The sequence below is a fragment of the Anastrepha obliqua genome, chromosome 5, assembly GCF_027943255.1.
Source record: "Anastrepha obliqua isolate idAnaObli1 chromosome 5, idAnaObli1_1.0, whole genome shotgun sequence".
Classification (NCBI taxonomy): domain Eukaryota; kingdom Metazoa; phylum Arthropoda; class Insecta; order Diptera; family Tephritidae; genus Anastrepha; species Anastrepha obliqua.
In genome coordinates this window covers 47489751-47496462 of record NC_072896.1, presented here as the reverse complement: position 1 = coordinate 47496462, position 6712 = coordinate 47489751, and the positions used below count along the sequence as shown (strand labels likewise).

Genomic DNA, 6712 nt, shown 5'->3' with positions numbered 1-6712 from the left:
TCCTCAAGTAGCACTAAAGCGCCGTTTTGATTATACTCAAATAAGAACTTGAATCTTACACTATAATAATCATATATGCAAATTCCAAAAAAATTCGCAATATTGAATAAAATAGGGTTCACGCTTTAAGATCCAGGGATAGCGATTCAAAGTGAATTTGCAGATCTGTGTGAGAGTTGTCAATATTTATAACAACCCACTTACAATCGCAAATAAGTTTATTGCAAACCTTTTCGATTACTGCGCAAATATGTGTCTATCAATATACATATATATCTCTACAGGACACCAGAAGACATAGGCGCTGGATTATATGGTGTATACCATCAGGCTATGTGCAGAGATAAATTTAGAAACAAATTTCCGAAGTTAGCGAATTGTCATTCGAGCAATAGTCAGGCGACACTCAAGGCACTATCATTCTGTGAGATTAAGTTCTCACTGAGTCCTTGAGTGCATCGCACTCAATCTACTAAAAACGCACAATCGCATCCAGTTAATTTGGGTACCAGGATGTTGAGGTATAACTGGGAACGAACTAGCGGGCGCATTGGCGAGAGAGGCCGCGGCCTCGTCATAAATAGAACCTGAGCCCTTCCTTGCTATGGGACAACACACCATCAAAGTGAAGTTTAGGAGTGAAGAGCTAAGGCTAAGGAAGGTTTGCTGGCACCAAACTATGGGACTACGCCAGGCGAAATCCTTATTGGGAGGATACAACCAAACGAGTTTTAAAAGATTCCTAACCGTCACCAAGGACAAACTGTGAATGCTCTGATTCGTTTTGTTCTCCGCATAGCATTATCTAATTCCTATGTAGAATCGCTCGTATCTTACATATGAATTCAATTTCATTATCTTTAATTTTCATGCGAATTACATGTATGTATTAAAATTATTTAGTTGACAAATTGCAAATATTTCGAAAATTTTACCATAAAGAAATTAATTTTCGGAGCTACATAGGACTTAGACATGGGCATGCGGAGGACAAAACAAATCAGAATTTATGAACCAGAATAATCACCTTTTCATATCTAAATTATATGCGGCTCTAGGTTGTCTGCATCGAAGTTTCAACTGCTCAGATCCTTTTACGTTGAAACTCCTGTGCATAAAATTCTTGCATTAAATTGCATAAATACCATTAAAATGGAGGTTCCAGCAGAAAAATAAATATAAACATACCTCTAGACACTGTAAAACGCCGTTACAGCAAAATGCTATAGAGGTTTAGATTGGACTGTTCAATCTCCCGATCTCAATCCAATTGAGAACTTATGGGAGAATAATGGGTTTAACAACAAACATAATTAACTTACTATTAGGGCGGTGTACTTCAGTTTGAGCATTTCATTTTTAAGTGCTATAGATATTTTCAATTTTAGTTTTTTATATTAAAAGTGTTGAATAATTTTTGCCATGTTTTATTAATACCAAATTAATAAGAAAAACATGGTACAAAAGTATGTAATATTTGACGTGGTTTTTATTGAACTATTTGGCACTATTAGAAACCTTGTAAGGGAGTGCTTTAGTTTTGGTCAATACTGTAATCTTTCGTTCGTCAAAAGCTTGAACATACTACTTATACATACAAGGTGAAGTCCAAAATAATAAGGCTAAAAGAGAAGCTTTGTTCTAATAACTTCGAGTTTATTTATTCAAAATAGTCCCCTCTGGCCGCGATGCACTGTTAGCGCAATCTAAAAGATTTTCGAAAGAGTGTTTCAGGTCATTGACCGGAACGTCTTTCAGGATGTCGGTACAAGCCTTTTAGATGGTAGAATTCTCCGAATAGGTAGAACTCACAGGGAGCCATATCAGGCGAATACGGTGAGTGATTAATGATTAAAATGCGATTTCTAGTCAAAAAATCAGGCACAAGAGTGAATCGATGAGATGGTGCATTATCATGCAATAAGCCCAGCTTCCTCCTTCACGGTATTCAGGGCGAATTCGACGAACGCGATGCAACAAGCGCTCAAAACGTCAAGTTAGAGAATTGCATTGACGGTTTGACCCGTTGGCACGAACTTCTTGTGGAGAATTACCTTGCAATCGTAAAAACAAATGAGCATCGACTTGATTTTTGACTTCTCCAAACGAGATTTTTTGGGTGGTGGCTCGTCTGGAGTCTTCCATTTGGCACTTTGATGCTTAGTTTCACGTTCAAGTTGGAAACGCAACGTTTCATCACCAGTTACAATGTTGCAAAGGAAGTTCTTTTTCGCCTCTGTAATGAGATCTTTCAAATGTTGAATTTGGAGCAATTTTTGGTCCTCAGTTAAGTTGTGCGGAAAGAAACGTGTACATACCTTTCGTAAGCCCAAATGGTAAGTTAAAATGCGATAAATCGATATTCAACTCCGATTCCATGAATTACAACGATGATTTCGGTTAATTTTTGATAATTTTATGAACAATTTCGATGTAGTTTTCGGTGATTACTGATTTTTGGCGGCCCATATGTTCATTTTCATTTATGTCCTCACAACCATCTCTGAAACGTGTAAACCACTCATGAAATTTGGCACGAGATGGACAATCATCGCTTTAAACTTTTTTCATAAATTCAAATGTTTCGGTAAACGGTTTACCGATTTTAAAACTAAATTTGATATTAGGTTTTTGTTCGAAACTTATTTTTGTACCAATGATGCAAACATACTGGCACTTGAGACGTAATAACTTCGCTTCCACTAAACCGAACGTCGCCAAGTTTTCACTGGAAGTCAGCTAGGGATGTGAAGGATGGTGCAAAAACATTTTTATGATGCCAGTCTTGTTTATTTTGGACTTCACCTTGTACATTTATTTGGAGACCTCATGGTAAATTTGCAATTAGTAGAATCGTACAATCGTATAAATCCCGTATCCTTTTAATTAGCCTAAAGTCCCTTGAACACAGAATGATTATTCTCTCTCCGTTTTTGTGTTGGGCATGATAATGACCCCTCATTACTAGCAATCCGTTGCTTTTTAGTTTCTTATTCCAACCAGGACTCTTCGTTCTTATTATCTATTTTATATCAAGAGCTTCAGTACGAATTATGCAAGGCATGGCCGAGTAACGCGTCATTTCGGGAGCTAAACGAGATTTAAAATTCTATTACTCTTGATTTTTCTCTGCCAATATTTTTTTTGTTAGTGAACTAAATTCAATATTATTTTCGTATTCTTTACAAAATCTATAAAAAAAATAATTGACGCGTACACTTTTGTTAGTTGTTTGGTCGAGCTCCTCCTTCTACTTGTGGCATGCGCCTTGATGTCGTTCCACAAATGTAAGGACCTACAGTTTTAAGCGGACTCCGAACGGTAAAAGGTTTTCTATGAGGAACTTTTTTATGGTCGAAATACACTCGGAGGTTTGTCATTGCATGCTGAGGGCCGATCGTTATTAGAATAAACTTTTTCTATAATTTTGCTGCTGCATACACGGAGATTTGAACCGACGCTCTCCCGAATGGTAGTCACGCACCGGCTACGACGGCCACAACATATTTTACTCTATGTATAATCCAGGTTCAAGTCAGTAAGAACCTTTATAGTTCATTGTAGCGTCCAATTTGTGTAAAACAAATAAATAAGTAAACAATTTAATATAAATCAGTACACAAACAAAATTTAATTAAAACTCCAGTAGTACCATACAAGAATACAAAAGACTGCGAATGACTAACATTTTGGATTTGCAATCGAATAACGGAAATCAAATGACTAACCAAAAAAAAAATAATGTATATGCAGCATAAATCAAAAAAAGAATAGAGACCATTTTTAATCATATCACTTGTGACTTCAATAAAGTAAATAATTTAGTTAAAAATTTCCGCATTTCTTAAAAGCTCTATTCTGAAGTCCGATTTACTATTCTGAAGTGTATTTAATGCTCTCTGAAATACATTTGACTATTTTGAATTACTTATACTTACATTTCACAACACCTTGTGACATTTTCTCAACTATACGAGGGGACTAACAAAAGTTCAGTAAATTTTGGAAATAACCAGAAATGATTTCAGTATACCATTTGGCGAAGTAAACCCAGATCATCACTTTTGCTGCCCGGCTTTCACAAGTGGTTTTGCTCCTTTCGGGCTCCATATCATGGACTGTTGTTTGGTTTCCAGATCATACTTAAAACACTAAGCTTCGTCACCTGTTACGATCATATTAAAGTTACTATGCTCTCGAATTTTCTTGAAAAATATTACTCAAATTTGACTCTAGCTCCTTTTTTAACTCATTCAAAATTCGTTGAGCCCATCCAGCAGATTTCTTTGTATATTGCAAATCATTATGTAATACTCGCGCTACTGCCATAGTATTTAAGCACATTCCATTGCATATCATTACCGTGCATCTCCGCCAATTTTTCGCTCCTCCAGAGCTAAATTTATCTTGTCGGTCGATGATTTTGGCCGTCCTTCTGCAGGCTCGTCCTGCTCAGAAAATTTTTCCGTGTGGAATCGTTGATACTACTTACAAATAATCTTAAGACTTTACAAAGTCATATTCTGTACTTGCTTTTATTCGACGTTTTAGTTCGGACTTTGGTGATCCATATACTCTAAAGTTGTTATATACCTCTCTGGTGCGTTCGAAGCTGGAATACGCCACCTTTATTAGGAGACCATAATAACATATGCTTGTCATATTAGTAGGCTTGAACGTGTCCAGAAAGATTTTGTGTGTTATGCTTTGCGTTCTTTGAATTTCACTGATCCAATTCCATCCTATAAAAGTCGGTACTTACACATTAATCTAAAAGCACTAAACATTAGAAGGACTATTCCCTCCCTACGGCGGCCACCGTAGCCGAATGGGCTGGTGCGTGTCTACCATACGGAAGACGTAGGTTCAATTCTTCGTGAAAAACCAAAATGAAGAAAAAGTTTTTTCTATTAGCGGTCGCCCCTCGGCAGACAATGGCAAACCTTCGAGTGTATTTCTGCCATGAAAAAGCTCCTCATAAAAAATATCTGCCGTCGGCTGAAAAACTGTGGGCCCCTCCATATGTGAAACAACATCAAGACGCACGCCACAAATAGGAGGAGGAGCTCGGCCAAGCCCCAAAAAAAGGTATACACCTCACTTTCGTTTTCGATTTGATAGATGAGAGGGGCGCCTGACTCCACCTCGTTATTCGAGAAAATTAATTTCAATATTTCTCTGCGCAGCGTATGAAATTATTATACTTTCTGGAACTATGAGAAAATTTAATTCGCTTTCAAACCATATTGGCCTAGATTTTTCTTCAACAAAGAAGCACTTCAAATTATTATTAAACGAATTGTTGAACTAAATACTAAGTATTATCTAATATTCTTTCTCTGTAAATTAAAAGAAATCTTAATAATAAGTAAATTATAAGTTTAATTTATTTTTCATTGAATTATTTCGTTTTTAGTAATTTAATATTATAATTAATCTGTTTTTCATAGTCTGTTTTAGATTATTAAATGAATAAATAAATAAATAAAGAAATGGAGTTTCCGTCTTATATCCAGTTTAGAACGCATTGAAAATTTCCACAGGCAGGAGTTGACGTTGAAAGCCGTTAAGGGGGGGGTAGGGTCACAAAATCGAAATTTTTTTTCTTCACTCATCTTATAGTAAATCATTTCAAGAATGTTGTGTCAAAATTTTAAGTGGATCGGAGCAGAACTCTTAAAGTTATAGCCTTTGTAGGCACTCTACCTCGAATACGGAGCATAGATAATTTTTCGGAGTCATTTTTTCAAACGCGTTTTTCCCGAAACGACTTCTTAAAAGTCGATGCCAATCACAACTCCGAAACTATTAAACCGATTCTTTTCAAATTTGGCACACGTTTTCTAAATCAAAAATACCTCCCCCCACACTGTTTTTTTTTATTTTTTTTTTTTTTTTTTTGTTTTTCACTTACAAATATGGCGAAATTTTTCGCCAAAAATGCTCGTTTTACGTTTTTTAGCCACCAAAACTACAAAAATGAAAAACAAAAATTTTATTCATGTGGGGGGGGGAGCATTACGTCATACTTTAACTGAAAAATTCGACTTTTTTGGTTTCAGATGATTCTACGACGAATGCCGATTGGCACCGCAGAGCACCTCTCGAAAAACATATCTTCAAAAAAACTCTGTCATGGGCTTATTTGTCAATATTTTATTATTAATATTTTTTAAAAACTTATTGAAAAGATGTACAATAACATGCAACTGATTTTATTAAAGTATCTTAAGCCATATTTCTGTAAATAATTCAAAAAAAAAGTGTTTTTTTTAGCGCTAAACCCTACCACCCCCTTAAGTATTGAGTAAGGCATTGCATTAATTATTTTAAGTTTTCTCGCTCTGCGATTTTTCTAAAATTTCAAATGAAAGATCGTAAGACTATAACAAAACTAATGGCATTTTAACATTTTTCATTTTTTTTTTCTTTAAACATAAATATAATTAAAACTGAAATGAATTTTTTTCAAGAAAATAAAAATGTTAAATGTTTCAAATGCCATCGGCTTACCGAACTTTTTTTAGTCCCATCGTATTTTACGCAATCGAACTACAATTCACGCTTTCTGAAGAACTGTTGGAAAAGGAGTAGTATTTCCGAAAAATTCAAATAAAGTGTGGCATTCTCGTGTCATTTCTCACCCACAAAACATAAAATAATAATTTACGATACAAAGTTGAGATTTAAAAAAAGTTTACAGCTTCTGTCT

At 35.3% G+C, this 6712-nt stretch overlaps 1 protein-coding gene across 1 annotated transcript in view; it reads right to left on the bottom strand.

Annotated features, from left to right (window-relative positions):
- The window catches only part of LOC129247844 (uncharacterized), a 78625-nt gene that overhangs the window by 15764 nt on the left and 56149 nt on the right, over positions 1-6712 (bottom strand). The gene's annotated exons all lie outside the window — the stretch shown is intronic.